Source organism: Hyaena hyaena, unplaced genomic scaffold (assembly GCF_003009895.1).
Source record: "Hyaena hyaena isolate Hyena2069 unplaced genomic scaffold, ASM300989v1 scaffold_123, whole genome shotgun sequence".
In the NCBI taxonomy this organism is placed as follows: Eukaryota; Metazoa; Chordata; class Mammalia; order Carnivora; family Hyaenidae; genus Hyaena; species Hyaena hyaena.
In genome coordinates, this window is record NW_024080756.1 from 353,050 (window position 1) to 372,366 (window position 19,317).

Sequence of the window (19,317 nt, forward strand, 5' to 3'; positions counted from 1 at the left end):
TTCATAGTTTATTGTCAAGTTGGTTTCCATATAACACCCAGTGCTCATCCCCACAAATGCCCTCCTCCATACCGATCACCTCCCTTCCCCTCTCCCCGACTCCCAATAGCCCTCAGTTTGTTCTCAGCATTCAAGAGGCTCTCATGGTTTGCCTCCCTCCCTCTCCCCCACTATTTTTTCCCCTTCTCTTCCCCCGTGATCCTCTGGTAACTTTCTCCTAATCCACCTATAAGTGCAAACATATGGTATGTGTCCTTCTCTGCCTGACTTATTTCACTCATCCTAACACCCTCGAGTTCCATCCACATTGCTACAAATGGCCAGATTTCATTCTTTCTCATTGCCATGTAGTATTCCATTGTATATATAAACCACATCTTGATCCATTCATCAGTTGATGGACACAGGCTCCTTCCATGTTTTAGCTATTGTTGAGAGTGCTGCTATGAACATTGGGGCATATGTGCCCCTATGGATCAGCACTCTTGTAAGCTAGATCAGAAATTTCAAGCTGCCATCAAATGACTTCTGATATAGTGTAATCAGAAGCATACAACATCACAAATGTGGTAATATCACCAAAAATGTTTAACACAAACTCAAGTAAATCTAATCATGAGGAAGCAAACAAATCCAAAATGTTTGACATTCTAAAGACAATGGGGGGTGGGGAGGAGAACTGACCTCAACTCTTCAAATAAATCAAAGGCAAAACACATCAATACAAAAAGATTAAAAAGAATTAGCAAAATATAACAACTAAATACAAAAAATCAATCTTGACTGAATACTAGATTGGAGGGGAAAATCAGCTATAAAAGATATTTTTGGAATAACTGAGGAAATAAAAATGAACATCAGATAATAATTACTAAATTAATGTCAAATTCTTAGATGTGATAATGGTTATGAGTAATGTCCTTTAAGAAATTCATGCTCACACATTAGGGATGAGGTGCCAAGCTGTCTGAAACATACCTTCAAATGGTTAAGAAAGAGAGCGCGTGCGTGAGAGAGAGCATGCACAAATGTAGGAAAATGTTAACTACTAGTGAATCTAGGTGAAGGGTATATGGGCTTAGTTATTATAGTATTTTAACTTTTATATTCGAAATTTTTCAAGAAACAGACTCATAAATAGACAACTGATGGTAACCAGAGGGGATGGCGGGGGGGAGGGGGGGTTGAGTGAAGGGGAGCAGGAGATATAGGCTTCCAGTTATGGAATGAATAAGTCACTGGGATGAAAGGTACAGCACAGGGAATATAATCAATGGTACTGAAATAGCATTGTGTAGTGACAGATGGTAGCTACAGCTATAGGGAGCATAGCATAATGTCTAATCACTATGTTGTAAGCCTGAAATTAATTTAACACTATGTATCAACTATACTTCAATTAAAAATAAGGGTGCTTGTGTGGCTCAGTTGGTTGAGCGTCTAACTTCAGCTCAGGTTGTGATCTCACAGTTTGCGGGTTTGATCCCTGCATCAGGCTCTCTGCTGTCAGCACAGAGCCACCCACCCCACTTGGGATCCTCTGCCCCTCACCTTCTCTGCTCCTCCTCCGCTTGCTCTCTCTCTCTCCAAAATAAAATAAAAACATTTAGTAAAATTAAAAAAAAAATAAATCAGAACCAAAAAATTTTTTCAAAATAGCAGATAAAGAATATTCTGACAACTGTTATTATCACTGTCATAATTTGCTGCTAATAATTTCAATGTACTGCCCACTTTTAAATTAAGTTTCCTTTTTCTTTCTTTTTTTAAATGTTTTATTTTTGAGAGAGAGAGAGAGAGAGAGAGAGAGAGAGAGAGAGAGAGAGAAGGGGCTAGGAGGGGCAGAGAGAGAGGGAGACACAGAATCTGAAACAGGTTCCAGGCTCTGAGATGTTAGGACAGAGCCCAAGATGGGACTCGAACTCACAAACTGTGAGATCATGACCTGAGCGAAGTTAGATGCTTAACCGACTGAGCCACTCAGGTGCCCCTAAGTTTCATTTTTCTAAACTACCTCTATAAGGAGCATGACAATGATGAGGAAAGCCTCATCATGACACAGAGTGCAGAGGCTCTGGAATCAACCAGTCTGAATAGCACTACCACTTATGTGCTAAGTGATTCTGCACCCAGTTTCTTTGGAAAATTGGGACATTCCGTATCTCTTAAGTTTGTTGTAGAAATGAGTTAAGAATTATGCCAAGCACACAGAGAGATTAAGACACACACAGAAGGAATGAATGAATGATGAGAATGAATGAATGAATGTATGTATGTTAAAGATAATAAATACCTTTCCCCTTAACTGTTGTTTTATTTTAAGATGCTGAGTTTTTACTTTAAGCTTCCAGGGGTGAAAAATCATAAAAACATACAAGAAGAGAACAACTGCATAAGTAAATATACTTATATACTTTCTAAGAAAGTTACTTCAAATACCTAACCATTAACGACATTAAACCATTAAAAAACAAGTTTGCTTGTTTTTTAATCACAGAGGTATATCTCAATTTCTTCAATATAACTATTATAGATTTGGTTAAAAAACATCTGTTTTTAAGTATGGATATAAACTAAAATGTAAGAAAAAACAGACATGATATATATAGCAACTGAGCTACCTTTCCCAGCTTTATACTGTGTATTTAGTGGATACATGATAAATGTTAAAAATTATATTCTAATAATAGTTAAATATCTGTGGCAAGTATGAAAAAACCCCTGATAATGATAAAAATCTTGACAATTAATATGCACTGATTATAATGCAATTCACCTCACTAATTGAATGCTTTATGGATTTTTTTTTAAGAGTATGACTGATATCCTTCAATTTAGTAAGCTCATACATTTCACACAAGATGAAACTGAGAATCATATCATGCAAAATCAAGGATTAACTATGTGAAGATAATAAGGGTTAGGGGAGTTCAGAGAATAAATAAATGAATAGAGAGTTGTAGTAATAATTTAAAATATCCACCACCCACTGAGGGCTTTCTATCTTCCAGGCAATGGAGAGGCTTTTAAGACTTTTTAGCAAAGGAAGTGACGTGATGAAAGAGGCTTTTTCTCAAGACTAATGGAAAGCAGCACTGTGTACGATGACTTGGAAGATGAGTGAGAGGCTGTCTGAATAATGTGAGCCTATGTGATGACAACTGGGGCTGGGTCAGGACTATACCCTAAATTAATAAAAGTAAAGTTAAAATGTATCATCTACAGTCTGATCTGAAAATACTAAGATTTTCAGCAAAGTCAAAAAACATTTTCAGGATTCACTCACCCCCTACTTGGTGACATAATTGTGAAGTGGTTAGCTATAATAATACAACATATTATAAAAACCTGAAAACAACATGCTTCTTAAAAGGCCCAAAGTGGGCTTAGCAAGATATTAAAAAACAGAAAGTGTTCTCCACTCCTATTCCTAGGAAAATGGTCTGTAACTTCTCTTACCTCTCTTTTTCCTACTCTTCCAAATCTGAAACTTTAGTGAAGTTATAAAGGTATAACTTCAATGACCTTTATAACGGTGTTTTTTGCTTGGTGGAGGGGTGGGGATGGGGAAGGCATTATGCTATTAACATACTAAGTAAATTCTGTAGAATAGCAATAAGAAAAGTCTCATCAAAGTAAGTGCCATTTCTCACATAACAAAAACGTTACTTTAAAAGAACAATTCCCTCAAACACCTCAATCAAAAATCTAATAAATATCTTCTGCTTAACATTCATTAGACTGCTTTTATATTGTTATTCTTTAAAATTTAGTATTCTAGAAAAGAACACTTATGCATCTGAGTAAGTTACACCAAAGATCATGAAAACTACTCCATTTCAGGAGTTAATGCCCCTTAAAACAAAAGCCCCTCACAGAAAGATCATGCGTTCAAGTATGATACACACATTCTGAAGGGCAATGAGTATGCAGGGCAGATTCATGCAAATTTCTTAGCAGATCTCATTAAACCCTAAGCTGAAGTTCAGCAGGGAAGACTAAATTATGCTGGAGTATTTAAAGGCTATCTTCCTTTTGAATACAGCCAGAATTTTAAAAATAAAAAAACTCCATGAACGTGAATTCTGCAAACTTTGATTTAGTATACATGAAACTAGATGATGCTAATGATATCCATATTACCTGAATCTTAGCCTCACAAGAAAGTCACTACAACAGGAATATGATACAATGCTTACTTAATCTAGCCATTTATTTATAAACATGCAAACTACTTCAGTGATTTCCAAGAAGCAGTATTGTTTATTCTCTTGTAAGAAATAATATGATTTCACAAAGTTATCTTTGAAACTCCCCTTATTACTTTGAAAAATATGTATCTTACTCATTTCTTAAATACACCAAATAGAATATAAATTGGGGTCCTACTGGCTGGTCCTCCATCTCTCCCCTATTCATAAATGAAACAATAACTTTTCTTGTATGGAAAAGTTACGTGGCTGATTTACCTTGGAGCTATACTGAAGAGAAGCAAAGGAATCAATTTATAAAAATGTTAAATTTTAGTGACTCTTACATGTTTTTTAAATTGACAGTTTAAGAGTTATTCAAATTCTTAGAGATGACGGGTTACAGCTATAGTGTAAATTGCAGGCTAATCATTATTAAACTTATATCCAAGAAATAAGATATAGAGAAAAAGTTTATTTCCAACACAGCCAAACAGGTTAACCAAACAAACTAACGTTAAGTTGATAAAACAAGAAATGGTGACTTATCATTTGAGCCTGAATGACCAGACAATGTATGGACTTAAGAGAAAGAGGCACAACAGATAATATTGCTAAGACCAAGTTTGAGTGTCATGAGTTACATAAAGTACATATAGCAGCAAACATGCAAGGCAGTTGTTGACAAGCACAGGCTTTGCAGCCAGAAAGAACACGCTTTAAGTCCAGGTTCTGTCATTTATTATATGTCGATGGGCACGTTAACCTGACTTTCTTGAATCTCCATGTCCTCAACTGTAAAACAGGCATAATCTCACACACACACACACACACACACAGGTATAAACACATAATATCTACACTTTTTGATACAGTTTTTGAATAATAAAATATAAGCACAGCACAGTCACAGTACATATGACCACCTAAACACACATCCTAAAACATACACTGCCACCATGATCAACAGTTTTAGCTTTATCTCAATTGAGCAGACTTAAAGTTTCTTCAATCTTATTTTCTCTTAGGTTCACTTCTCTGGATGCTAAATCATGAAATTCAGAATCATGAAATTCAGTTTAAAAGAAATACTGATACAGGAGACTTCATGAAAATTAAAAAAAAAAACTTTTGCTCTGTAGAAGATAGTATGAAGAATATGAAAATTTTGACAAGACACAGACTGGTAGAGATTATCTGTAACCATATATCCAATAAAGGTCTTAATCTAGATATATAAAGAACTCTAAAATATTTTATTTAAAATTTTTAAAAAATATTTATTTATTTTTGAGAGAGAGAGACAGAGTGTGCATGGGGGAGGGGCAGAGAGAGAGAGAGAGAGGGAGACACAGAATCCAAAGCAGTCTCCAGGCTTTGAGCTGTGCGATCATGAGCTAAGCCACAGTTGGATGCTCATCTGACTGAGCCACATACATGCCCCAAGAACTCTAAAATATTTTAAAAGGACATTTCACCAAGGGGAATATACAGATGGCAAAAAAACATACGAATTTTTAAAAAAAAACTTGGGTCTACACTGTCGGCACAGAGCCCAATGTGGGGCTTGGACTCACAAACTGTGAGATCATAACCTGAGCTTCTGAAACCAAGAGTCAGATGCTTAACCAACTGAGCCACTCAGGCGCACCACACATGAAAATGTTTGACACATCACTAGCCATTAAGGAAATGCAAATTGGAATACACAACACAGTATTACCACACACCTACCAGAATGTCTAAAATTAAATGCTGGCAAGCATGTGAAGAAACTAGATCACTCATACATTGCTGGTGAAAATGTAAAATGGTAAAGGCCCTTCTGAACAACAGTAAGGTAGTTTCTTACAACACTAAACATATATCTACCATATGACCCAGCAGCTCTACACTTGAGTATTCCGAGAGAAATGCAAATTTATATTCTCCAAAAACTTGTACATGAATCTTCATAGCAGCTTGACTTGTAATACCCCAAACTGGAAACAATCCCAAGATCCTTCAACAGGTGAATAGTTAAACTATCTGTGGTATAGCTATATCATAGAATTCTACTCAGCAATCATCATTATCCCTGTTAATACATGCAACAACTCATATGGAACTCAAGAGAGTTATGTTACATGGGAAAAAGCTAATCTCAATCATACATACTGTACAATTCCATTTGTGTAACATTAGTAAAATAATAAAATTTTAGAAATGGAGAACAAATTAGTGGTTGTCAGAGTTTAGGGAGAGGAAGAAGTAAGGTAGGTGCTGTGGTTATAAGCGGAGTAGCCTAAGAAATGCTTATGTTGGAACAAAACTAGAAATGTGAATAAGGTCTGTGGGTTGTATCAATGTCAATTTCCTGGTTATGATATACCATGGTTATACAAGATGTCAAGAATGGAGGAAACTGAGTGAGGGGTATAAAGATCTTTCAGTGTTATTTCTTAAACCTGCACATGAAAATTATACATGTTAAATTGATGTAAAGCATATAGAACAATGCCTAGCACATAGTAAATGCTCAGTAAGTGCTATTAATGTTCTCATTAAATGTGATTTGACACTCAATAGAAATTTGTTGAATAGGAATACGTATTTTGCATTGAGTCATAATACAAAACATCCAGGATTATAAGAAGATACACTAATCTTATAGTTACCCTGTCACTACATAGCATTAGTGATAATTTTATTGTTTTGGTCATATATATTCTATCCACATTTAATATGAATTAGAAATGTTGGTTTTGTCAAAAATGGCAATTTACAGCTAGAAGAGCACATATCTGGCTCACAGACCATGGAGTCAATGACCATAAAGAGAAGAAAGAATCCCATCAGATAGTATAAGAAGATTCTGTTCACTCAAACAAAGTGAGATTAAAAATTATGAAAGAGAAAAACAAAAATTCAGCAAGGATACAACCTAAAAGATGCCCAGTAGATGTATGATGATTCACTAGGTTGTGAACCTTACAAATGGCCTTAATTAAAAGGCAGAAAGGAGGGGAGGACTGTGGGTTTGGGGGTCTCCTATTGAAACAGCAGGCAGAACCTGATGATAAGGGACCTGTTGTTAAAAAGGCTTGGACAGAATCATCCAAGTGGTAGTATCCATGTTCAGGATCTCCAACCACTGACCTGAATCACTGTAAACTGATCATTTGCTGCAGTGAGCCTGAGATGGGCATTCTATTCCCCTTGGCTGGTTGGGCTAAAGAAACAAATATTTTATTGATAATATATACAGGTTGCATTTTCCTAGGTGTAGCAACAAGTTCTGATATCATCAGCTACTTTGTGTGTATACTCTGTTTATTAATCCTCTGAAATAGGAGGATTGATTCACCACATATATAAGTCAATTTATTTGATTTATAAGAGTTCTATAACTATAGCAAAGGGTTTCTTTTGTTATATTTGTAGGTATTTTTTTAAAAAATCAGCTATACTGAACTATAACTGAAATTAGCAATTTGTTGATTAATAAAGAGTGTTAATTTGATTTGTTTTAATAACTGCATAAGTAGCACTTTTAGAAGAGCTGAATCTACAAAAGGGATGAATTAGACAAATAGCAATAAATGAAAGACTGCTCTCATTTATATATAAAAATTACTTATGTAATATACTTTATTTGTATATACGTACTAACCAGCATCAATTAAACTGAAAGGCATTATAAAAACTAGATCTTACTATTTACAATTCTAATATAATACAAATAACTGTAAGTATACTATTCATGCACAAAGCTGCCTCCAATATCAAAAACCTCACCAACAAAATCAATGAACTTTCATTTGACACACAATGTTAAAATATGAGCTAAGTTTAATATTTTGAAAACCTTTACATAAGAAGTAGTAAAAGTTTCATTGTACCAAAACAGTGACAATGATGAAGACCAATATAACATTCTTATAGCTCCTTAGGTAAAAAAGCAGAGCAAAACAAATCCACAATATAATACACTACAGAATCATGCAGTCACTGATACTCCATTAATAGCACTGATAGGGATTACAAAGATATAAAAATAAATTGCAGTGAAGAATACTATATTTAATTCTTGCCTATGTTTTTCTTTTAATTTTTCAAAGTTTATTTGTGTGTGTGTGTGTGTGTGTGTGTGTGTGTGTGTGTGTGAAAGACAGAGAGACAGAGAGAGGGAGAGAAAATGCAAGTGGGGGAGGGGCAGAGAGACAGAGACACAGAATCTGAAGCAGGCTCCAGGCTTGAACTCACAAACTGTGGGTCATGACCTGAACTGAAGTTGGATGCCCAACCAACTAGGTGCTCCATGCCTATGTTTAAAAAAAAAATCGAGAATGCTTATAACAAAAGCATGTGTATGGTGACAACAAAAACTACTTAACAAACATGTAGCTTGAACAGAATTATGCCAATAGCAGTACCCACACACAGGACCTCTGACTAACAACCAGAGTGCTGGGAGTAAATTACTTCAGAAATCTTCACTCATTAAATATGTACTGAGCACTTACTACAGCATCGCTGTTGGTAGAAACAAAATGTATAAAGTACACATAAATAACTGTAATATAGGGTTAAGTAAGTGACAGAAATATGAACGAAGTGCTGTGAAGAGAAAATTTAAGAGCACAAGCACAAAATTTAACTCTACACTTTTTGGGTAGCTCGAGCAAAAACAAAAATAAAACCAAAAAAGCTGTAACTGGTTACATGATTTCATCACCTAAGATTGAAAGATACACCAGTAGGTACAAAGTAAAATATGCTAAATGTGGTAGACTGTAATGTATGAAAACAGTAGAGTTTCAAAAGAGGATGAAAACAACAGAGGGAATATAGAAGATCTTGAAGCTTCCAATCTGAAATACATATCTTTTTAAATAGAGAAAGAGATGAACCATTTCAGGCAGAGTCCAGGACCAATACTTTCTTTCATATGTCCCCTGCTTGCTAAAGGGTTCAGAGAGCAGCTGCAGCATAATGATACCTGTGAGAAATGAGTGAAGGGTGGGGGAGTGAGGGGGCAAAAGTGGGCTAAACGCTTAGCATACAGACCCTGGGAACGTCAAATGTAGTGAAATTAACAAAGGCTTTGTGGCATCCCAACCCACAACATGACTGTGTGCCTAGAGCAAATTACATCAATCTTCCCAAATCTGTTTCTGAATTTGAAAAATGGTAACAATATATATCTTTGAATTACTGCTGTGATAATAAAATGAGATGAGATACATAAAACATTTACTGCAGCAGGTGCTTAACAAAGGTTGGTTTTCATTCCTCTCTTTTAAACCACTGTTAAGTGTGGAACCAAAAAAAGGTGCATTAGTCTTCACAGAATCAATAATAGAGAGAATGAAAAATAATTGGTATTCAAGCATCAGTTCCCTTTGAAGTCTTATTAGAATAAATACGTGGCAGAAAGAAAAAGCAAACAGGGGTTTGCACAGGATATGCTGCCAGATATTACCAACAATGACACATGATATGTGCTTCAAACTGTGACATGCATATTTGGCTTTAGATATATTCATGCATGTCAAATTCTGTATCACAAGCTTTACAAAAGAAGCCTCATATTAAAATTAGCTTAAGAATATACACAATTATAATACCTCATTAAGTAAAAGAACAGACTATTCTCAAATGAATGCTTTTGGACCTTTACAGTAAACAGTCGTTTTGGTGGTGGGAAGTGGGGGGATCAGGAGGGGAGCTAGTGGGGGTTGGGGGGGAAGGGGAGTCTGTGTCCCTTAATCAGACGACTTTTATCCTTCATGCAGTAGGGAAATAGAAGACTTGAAAATAAGCACTTTCTGTAGTTATGCTACCAGAGTCTGAAGTCCACTTTTAATATTCCCAACAACACTAAAAAATAATAATTAACATTTGAAAAGCTGTCATTATTATAGTCAGGGACACTTAATCCTCAAAGCAGTAGTATCTTAATTGAGACTATGATTAAATGAAAGCACTCATCAGAATTACATCCACACATCTGGTTTGAAGTCTGTGTTTTGTGTTATTTAAATTGTTATATTTATTATAATTCTGTCTAGACAATGCCAAATATATTTTGTCCCATAAATGGTTAAAGCAAAATTTCTTCAAATACAAGCAACAGTTTGTGTCTTCTTCATATACGCTCACTGAATAAAATGTATTACAGGGAAGCACTATTTAAGTGCTTAAAGACTAAGATCAATTTAATGCTACTTATGAGCCAATTTATAAAATAAGTTACGGCTTCTAAATTTTTTATATGAAATTACCAGTAGAGTGGCCAAATGAGAAGCTTCCTATAAGAGGGCTAGGACTGATGTTTTTAGTAATAATTATCTTACTTCTTCTAAGGTTTCTTTCAAAAGATTTCAAACCACACCGACGGAATCAAGGTTTAAATTTCATTAAGAGCTTTAAAATATCTTCATTAATTTTATCCAAAGCCACACTAAAAAGCGGGTACAAGAGTGACAGACACAATTAATAAACTGTTTTCTACTGAGGAATAAAAGAGCACTTTTGTATACAGACTATTTCTATCTCTATGGTATACTTAAGTAAAATAATTAAGACCAGCACTTTTAATTTGTGTAAATAAATAAATCAAAGTAGCAAGGAAACAAATCTGAGTCAAAGAGATTGTACTGACCACAGAACTGAAATTCTGTTCTCTTGATGCTCAGTCAAGTGTCTCATCCACTAGAAAAGTGCTTCTTATTCTGGGCCGGGAGCTAGTGAAGCTCTACAAAGAGCCTCAGCCCCCTGAGCATGGTCTGTGGGTTTACAGTGACTGCTAAATAAAGTGGATAATGTAGGAATGTGGATAATTAGGTTTCTGACACAATTTTTAAAAATTCATCTCACTGAAGTATCATCAAAAGTAGATTTCATAGGGGTGCCCGGCTGGCTTAGTTGGTGGAGTGTGTGACTCCTGATAGTGGCGTTGTGAGTTTGAGCCCCATGCTGGGTACAGAATTTACTTAATAAAAAGAAAAAGAAAAAAACCAGATTCCATAATTCTGGTGATTTCTTTTTTAGAAGCAGCAAATGAAAACAAGTGACAAATATTTCACTCATCCCACTGCTGAAATTATCTGGTGATTAAGATATTTAAAAAAAAAAACACACAGCACTTGACTATTCTGAAGAATGAAAAAAAAAAGCAATGTAGTAAAACTATAAAATTCTTGGAAGAAAACACAGGAAGGAATCTTTATGGCCTTGAATTAGGCAATGGCTTCTGAGATGTACAACCCAAAAGCACAAAAAACAAAATTCATCAAAATTCTGGCTGGAATTCATCAAAATTCAAAACCTTTGTACTTTAAAGATACCATCAAGAAAATGAAAAGAAAACCCACAGTGCAGTAGAAAATATTTGCAAATCATGTATCTGATAAAGGATTCATAACCAGAATATATAAAGGAACTCTTATAATCAACAGCAGAAAGACAACCCAATTTAAAAACTGAGCAAATTAAAGATGTTTCTCCTAAAATGCTATACAAATGTCCAGTAAGCACATGAAAAGATGTTTAACATCATTAGTGGTTAGGGAAGTACAAATCAAAACCAAAAATATATGTCCCTTTATACCCACTGAGGCAGCTATAATTAAAATGATAGAAAATAATAAATATTGGCAAGGATGTGGATAAATGGGAACCATCAAACATTGCTGATGAGAATGTAAAATGGTACAGATGCGATGGAAAGCAGTCTAGCTGTTCCTCAAAAGATTAAACACAGAATTACCACATAACCCAGCAATTCTATTGCTAAGTATCTACCCAAGAAAAATGAAAATATATGTCCACACTAAAACATGTATGTTAATGTTCATAGCAGCAGTTATTCATAATAGCTAAAAGGTAGAAAGAATCTAAATGTCCAATCAATTGGACAAAATATAGTATTACCATGCCATGGAATATTAGCTGGCCATAAAAAATGAACTGAAGTACTCTACAACACTGATGAAGCACGGAAATATAAGGCAAGTAAAGAAGCCAGACACAAAAAGCGATATAAGATTCTATTTCGAAAATGTTCAGAACAGGCAAAGAGAGACAGAAGGTAGATTAGTGGTTGCCATGGGCTGGAGAAAAGGGAAAATGAGGAGTGGTGCTCATGTTCTATGGGGCTTCTTTTGGGGGTAAAAATGTTCTGGAATTATACAGTGATTGGAATTATATGGTAGTGATGGTTGCACCAATTCTGAATATTCTAAAAATAATTTTTTATTTTTTGGAACATTCTAATAATTCTTTAAATTTTTTAACTTTTAAAATTTATTTTTGAGAGACAGAGAGAGACAGAGTATGGTTGAGGGAGGGGCAAAGAGACAGAGAGAGAGACAGAGACAGAGACAGAGGAAGAATCTGAAGCAGGCTCAAGGCTCTGAGCTGTCAGCACACAGCCCAATGTGCGGCTGAAACCCACGAATGTGAAAGCATGACCTGAGCTGAAATCGATGCTCAACCAACTGAGCTACCCAGACATCCCTAAAAAATTTTTTAAAGGAGGTCAAGAGGCCCCCCATAAACAATAAGGATTAGATTCCTGCTCTCATTAATCAAAAATAATTATTGGGGTGCCTAGGTGGCTTAGTCAGGTAAGCATTCAACTCTTGGATTTTGGTTCAGGTCATGATCTCATGGGTTTGTGGGTTCAAGCCCTGCACTGGGGTTCACACTGTTAGGATTCTCTTTCTCTCCCTCTCTCTCCCTGCTCATTCTCTCTCTCTTTCTCTCTCTCTCTCAAAATAAATAAACTTTAAAAAATTAGAAAGTTGTATAGCATAACAGCACTTTTAAAGCTGTCTGTAGAAATTTCAACAACTTTGCCTTAAATGTTCACCAAAACTCATTTAAAATTCATGCTCTGATACTTAAAGCCAAACGGTTTTGAAATTTTAAAATGCTCATTAAAAGGGGTAAGGTTTGGGGCACCTAGGTGGCTCAGTCGATTAAGCGTCCGACTTCGGCTCAGGTCATGATCTCACGGTTTGTGGGTTCGGGCCCCACGTTGGGCTCTGTGCTGACTGCCAGCTTAGAGACTGGAGCCTGTTTCGGATTCTTTGTCTCCCCACCCCCCCGACCCCGCTCTCTGTTTCTTCTCTTCTCATGATCTCTCTTTCAAAAATAAACATTAAAAAAATTTTTTAAAAAGGGGGTAAGGTTTACTAAAATAGAGACACAGAATTTAATAATAGGGGGTTATATAAAATAGAAGTCATCTATCTTAACAAATACAGTGTCTAGATCATAAGATATGTCATTACCGATAAACGGTTATCCAGACCGTGGACTCATTATGTCTACTGTTTCTGAGCTCTCCAGCAGTCAGGGTAGCAAAGCAGAAGCTCAGCTTCCTACTTCCTTTACTAGTTTGGAACCTCTGGTTCCCACCCACGTTACTGTGACCTGACTGTGGAGGAATGCTACAGCAAGAAGGGACTCTTCCCTGTTGCAGATTCTTGACTTCAAATCTGGAATGGTAAAGAAACACCACCATAAACATGAGTTAGGGTCTATAGCACTGGTGTCCTACTTCAGTCTCATTACTTACATGGCCTTTCCTAAGAATTTTATTATTTACAATACAAGTCCCTATCTTCCAAAAAATATGAAATTTGGGGAACACAATACATGAATAGAGAATGGTGTATAGAATCCAAAGTAGGCTGGTGTATCCCCAAAGTATTTTATTTCAAGATAGCAATAATCCAATACCACCAATTCAGCAAGTCAAATTATAAGGGTTTTTTCATAATGGAACTTTTAAAAGAGAATAAACGTTTTGTTATTTAGTACACTGAAATGGTGATTTTTAAATAGAGTTCTAAGAGGATCATATACATCAAAGATTAATTCTTGTATAATTTAGGTGAGTTTATCTGAGAAATGGAGGTGAGGAGAGGCAAGAGGCATTCAGCTTCAAAGAATTCACTAGCAAAAGAGGATGCACTGTGGCTAACAGCAACAAGCACTGTACTTACTTTGAAGCCCTCTTAGGAACCAGGTCTGAAAAAATGATAAACTTGGTTGGCCTCATGAATAGGTATCAAACTACAAAATGAGAGAGAGTGTGGTATTCCAACTTAAAATACAGTGCTTGATGTAAGTAATTCTTTTTACTCTTCCAAAAGCAGCATCATTATCCCCCAGAGTTAATTCTAATTAAAGGAAACCTTCCTTATTACACAGTATATGGGTTTCAATAATATTTAATGTGGGCATTATTAAAATACTCCAAAGTAATAAAACTATTCACTTATATATAATATGGTGTAAGAAGTCACGGAAGTCAAAATTTTTTAAAACTTTACAACGATAATGTGTTGGGGGAAAGGCAAATTTGTTCTACTCCATTAAGGATTCATCAAGCAATGTAAAAACCAAGTTCAAGTTACACTTTGATGTGAACATCCTTTTGAAAGCTACTCTACCCTGTTTTATATGAAGCATCTGTAGCTAAAGTGAACACCGAGTGAAGAGTATGGATGCTGCATTACATAAGCAGACGTCAGAACCGTCCCAAGCTGATTCTAAGTTGCTTTAAACATGTACACGGAGTCAGAAATTAGCTATGGCTTACTTCTCAGAAGTAACAGGTAATTACCCTCATCATGATGAAAAGGATTCTCAATGCAAGCTAATAGAGGTATTTTTCCTATAGCAAAGCTCTGCTTTTAAAAATAAACTTCAAGACTTTAATTAAAATAGGAAATGCTTTACTACATAGTAAAAACACTTCTCAGTTTAGTGAGGCAGAGAAAGGAAAGACCGTGAGAGGAGGAAAGGTAAGGACAGGACAGAATGATACAGAAAGAGGAGGAAAAGAAAAGAGAAAGGAAGAGTAAAAGGATAGAAGGACCTATATGTTTTATATATTATATGAAATACATTATTTCTCATTTGAAACTAGCAAGAGAAATTCTTTTCTTTTATATACATGATATAACCAATGTTCCTCTTTCAAACCAATGCTTTGAAAACTCAGACGAATAAAATGTTAAGAATCTTACTACAATGGATTTCTGAGTCCAGTTTTGAAAGCATGTTATTTCTTAAAATATGTTAATTATCTACACTGCAAATGTAATTTCCATTTACAATGATGTTTTAAAAACAAGTTTAATATGGTATAAGACATGGTTAAATTAAGCTCAATAATAAGTCACACACATTAGTTTGACTCTTAAAAGTTTTGCACACATTAACTTAGCCATGTATCTCATACACAAATCACTTATTAGCGAACTCAATAATCATGTGAAATTCTCAGAATATGAATTCATTATCATTTCACAGCTAATACAATTTTTATAAATTTACATTACATACAAAACTGTGTCACAACATATGTATGTAGACAGGTGACTTTCATGAAAAGACCAGATCCAAGGTAGATCTATGATCTATTCAAATATGGTTTCCAAATGTACCCCAATCTGTTGAACTCATGATCAGATACATCATTCCACTGAGAGACTCCCCTCCCCTCCCCCACTCTCAAGTAATACACAAACAGTGGCATATTGAACCAGCACTGACTTCCCTTTAATTTTTTAGCCATTTTAGAAGCAGACCTCTGAAAGATACGTCCTGTTTAAGACAAAATATATTCTGTAAAATGCCCCCAAAACATCCTATTGAGATAATACATACAACTGAATGTTTATACTAGATCCTATTTCTTAACTGATAATTAACATTCTTATTTATTACAATCAATCCTGTTAAAGGAGTAACTTGCCTAAAGATCTGAGGAGTTTCAAATATGTACACATCAACATCTTTATCTATATGTAATATCTATATAATCAGTATACACATCAATATATCTACATAGGTTTTTCTAAATTTATATTATCTCCTTAGTACTTATTACTATAAACAATTTGCATGGATCACAAAGATTATATAATCTCCCACAACACCTTGAAAATTAAAAACAAAACAAAAATAAGTTTGACCCAACAACTAAGATACACACCTCATCAGACTATGCTATAAGGAAATGAAATGTCAAACAAGATTTCTCAGGCCCAGGGCAGACATAAAGAATAGGATATTAGTCTTGCACTTTCTTCCTCTGGCTTTTCCCTCTAGTATTCCTAAAAAATCACCCTATTTGTTACCTACTTGAAATTATTAGTAGTTATTTTAAAAGTATGAGTAAACCAAAAGCAACTATCATATTTACCCAAAAGAAGGAACCATTACTAAGAATCAAAGCCTAGTAATTCTGTTCTTAACAGACAGGTGCTGTGTGTTCTGGCATGTTATATGAAAATCATTTATGAGAAGAACAGCAAAAAAATCAGAAGGTAGTTTTCACTATTGGAATAGATACATGATTAAGCAAATTTTCTTACACAGTGAAATTATCAACAGATTAAATGGCCACCATACAGGGCATCATTTCTGGATGTTGGCATTCTCTGAGATGGAAAGAAAAGGGACAAAATGAAAAATGTGGTAGTCACACAAAGAAACTAATTTGGGTCTCAGAGATCTTTTTGACTAATAGGTTAAAGGAACATTATTTGGGACTAAGTTTAGGCTTCTAACTGCCAACACTCTGTTAGGCCAGCAGTAAACTGGGGAAATATGGGAAGACAAGTCAATCATTAAAGTAGCAATAAGACTCTGGCTGACCATGCTAAGGTATAGGTTATCTCTGGCATATATTACCAGGGTTGACAATTCCTCCAAGAAACTCAAGCATTAACTATAATCTGAGGTGCCTTAGTAAATACATATAATAATCAAGGAGTAAACTTGATATAAAAATATTTTCTTAAATGAGTTATACACAAAGATCATATTTTGTGATATAAATACCACTGAACTTTGGTATGAAACAGCTCCATTTTCATTTTAGCCAACAGTTATAACTTTTAAAGCCATCTCACATTTAACCTAAGCTTTTGTTCAGACACATCAGCTGCTCAAATTTCAAACTTAACCACACAAACTTATTTTTACTGTATCTATTCACCTTCTCAGAGAGGTATTAAGGAGAGGTGAAAGGATCAAAAGCAGAGGAGTTACATACCAATAAGTGACAATAAAGTTAATTTTTACATATGTTAGAATATTACAGTAAAAACGCTATATGTCTTATGACAATCAAGAATTTCTTTGTGGAGGAAGCTAAAAAATCATTTTTAGGGAAATAAATAAGACTATCTTACACAATCCATCTCTATTTTAAAATGAGGTTCTGAATATTTTGGCTTTTAAAATTATCTCATGCTCCTACATGCTTAAGCATGGGGAGTGAAGTTCATTCCATGGGGAGTGAAATTTGAGAATTCAGGTTTTAATGTGATCACTAAAAATTGCTTAACTTGATCATTAGGAAAAGAACATTCTATAAATAAAAGAGAAAGAAGACCACACAATTTTAGCTGTTTCAATCTCTTCACACTAAAGATATCATGTTTTTACTTTCTGTCCATGCATTTTCTCTAGTAGAAGAAAGAGAGGACTGAAGGCAGAAAACAACCAAAAGGGTGGAGTAATAAGAAGCCTGATTAAAAACTGGAAAATGGTCTCAAATGGAAAGTTACACTAGAACAGAGTAAGGAAATAAAAGAAATAAACTTCACATGTATCAAAAGGAACAGTGATTAAGGGTATGGGCTCTGGAGCAGAGCTACCAGCTCTTCCATTTACTAAGGTGACTGACCTTAGGCAAGTTTCAATAACCCATCTTTATCTCAATTACCTCATCTACACAATGGGGACAGTACTAGCAAATATCCCAAAGGACTACAGAGAAGATTAAATGAGTTAAAAATGTAGAATTTTTAAAATAATATCTCGCATACAGTACTCAATAAATGGCAGCTCTTAACTGTTTTATGTCTACAGTTTAATTACCAGCAGTATTTTTAATCTTGAAAATATTAAATGAAACTATGACCTAGCTTAATGCAACAAAATAATACTGAGAAAATTTTGACTTTAATTATTAATTTAAAAATAACTTTAAGAGTTTGGGATAACAACAACTTTGCATATTTTAGTTCCTCTAGCAATAAATACATCAGATTATCTGTTAGAAATCAATAAAGCAAAATTTTAAAAAGCTCTAATAAATATCATTTGCTTTCTTATCCAATGCTTTAAAAATTAAACAGCAAATCATCTGCATCAAAAAGTTACTATTCCTATCAATGACAATTGTTTTAAAATATACCTATCACATAAGCTTATAATTTATAGTTTCTTTCATTTTTCAAAAATCCACAGACGAAGCAATTTAAGTCTAATACCATCTCAGAGCAGTAGCTAGTTTATTTAGCAAGGGCAATCAAAACTTGCTGTGTTGCGCTGCCCCCTACAGGCCTCAATTCATGGATTTCTTTTAAAAGGTGTCTAATTAGAGAATATCATCCGACTTTTATTTTTTAAAAAAGTTTTAAATGTTTGTTTATTTTTGAGAGAGAGACAGAGAGGGAGAAAGACAGAGTGTGGGTGGGGAAGGGGCAGAGAGAGGGAGACACAGAATCTGTAGCAGACTCCAGGCTCTGAGCTGTCAGCACAGAGCCCAAAGTGGGGCTCAAACCTACAAACCATAAGATCATGACCTAGGCCCAAGTTGGACACTTAACCGACTGAACCACCCAGATTCCCCTATCATTTGAGTTTTAACATTAAGAATATTAATACTAGGGTCACCTGGGTGGCTTAGTCGGTTAAGCATCCAACTTGGGCTCTGGTCATGATCTCATGGTTTGTGGGTTTGAGCCCCACATCAAGCTCTGTGCTGACAGCTCAGAACCTGGAGCCTGCTGCAGATTCTGTGTCTCCCTCCCTCCCTCACTCTCTCTCTCTTTCTCCCTCCTCCCCCCCCCCCCCGCTTGCACTCGCTCTGCTCTCTCTCCTCCAAAAATAAACATAAAAGAAAGAATATTAATAATAAGCAAAGTATTACATCCTCATTAATTCATTCTAGCAATAAACTGTCTCTGAGAAACATCTATAAAGATACAGTGAGAAACGAACCTATTCCTTGTCCTTCAAGAATTCACAGGTTACTGCTTGCAGTTAAACTACATAGACTTCAACAGAACCACAGTGAAATACTACAAAATGGCTTAAGAAATGTATA

General features: G+C 35.1%; 1 protein-coding gene across 2 annotated transcripts in view; it reads right to left on the reverse strand.

Moving 5' to 3' along the window:
- ATG5 (autophagy related 5) overlaps positions 1-19,317 on the reverse strand; it is a 133,674-nt gene that overhangs the window by 21,618 nt on the left and 92,739 nt on the right. The gene's annotated exons all lie outside the window — the stretch shown is intronic.